Source organism: Bos mutus, chromosome 18, assembly GCF_027580195.1.
Source record: "Bos mutus isolate GX-2022 chromosome 18, NWIPB_WYAK_1.1, whole genome shotgun sequence".
NCBI classification, from domain to species: domain Eukaryota; kingdom Metazoa; phylum Chordata; class Mammalia; order Artiodactyla; family Bovidae; genus Bos; species Bos mutus.
In genome coordinates this window covers 37,863,656-37,864,754 of record NC_091634.1, presented here as the reverse complement: position 1 = coordinate 37,864,754, position 1,099 = coordinate 37,863,656, and the positions used below count along the sequence as shown (strand labels likewise).

General features: G+C 52.6%; 1 pseudogene; it reads left to right on the top strand.

Annotated features, from left to right (window-relative positions):
• LOC138991685 (polyadenylate-binding protein 2 pseudogene) lies at nt 1–817 on the top strand (annotated as a pseudogene).
• Nucleotides 818–1,099: the final 282 nt, after the last annotated feature.

Genomic DNA, 1,099 nt, shown 5'->3' with positions numbered 1-1,099 from the left:
AGCTGCTGCTGGAGCCCGAGCCCGAAGAGGAGCCGCCCCGGCCCCGCGCCCCCCCGGGAGCTCCGGGCCCTGGGCCTGGCTCGGGAGCCCCCGGCAACCAGGAGGAGGAGGAGGAGGAGTCGGGACTGGTCGAGGGTGACCCGGGGGACGGCGCCATTTAGGACCCGGAGCTGGAAGCGATCAAAGCTCGAGTTAGGGAGATGGAGGAAGAAGCTGAGAAGCTAAAGGAGCTACAGAATGAGGTAGAGAAGCAGATGAATATGAGTCCACCTCCGGGCAATGCTGGCCCAGTGATCATGTCCATTGAGGAGAAGATAGAGGCTGATGCCCGTTCCATCTATGTTGGCAATGTGGACTATGGTGCAACAGCAGAAGAGCTAGAAGCACACTTTCATGGCTGTGGTTCAGTCAACCGTGTTACTATACTCTGTGACAAATTTAGTGGCCATCCGAAAGGGTTTGCATATATAGAGTTCTCAGACAAAGAGTCAGTGAGGACTTCCCTGGCCTTAGATGAATCCTTATTTAGAGGAAGACAGATCAAGGTGATCCCTAAACGAACCAACAGACCAGGCATCAGCACAACAGACCGAGGCTTCCCACGAACCCGATACCGTGCCCGAACCACCAACTACAACAGTACCCGCTCTCGATTCTACAGTGGTTTTAACAGCAGGCCCCGGGGTCGCGTCTACAGGGGCCGGGCTAGAGCGACATCATGGTATTCCCCTTACTAAAAAAAAGTGTGTATTAGGAAGAGAGAGAGGAAAAAAAGAGGAAAGAAGGAAAAAAAAAAAAAAGAATTAAAAAAGAAAAACAGAAGATGACCTTGATGGAAAAAAAAATATTAAAAAAAAAAAAAGATATACTGTGGAAGGGGGGATAATCCCATAACTAACTGCTGAGGAGGGACCTGCTTTGGGGAGTAGGGGAAGGCCCAGGGAGTGGGGCAGGGGGCTGCTCATTCACTCTGGGGATTCGCCATGGACACGTCTCAATCGCGCAAGTTGCTCCCCTGTTTCCCTGTTTCCCTTTGCCCCCTTGGGGGCTGCTCAAGGGTAGGTGGGCATGGGTGGTAGGAGGGGTTTTTTTTACCAGG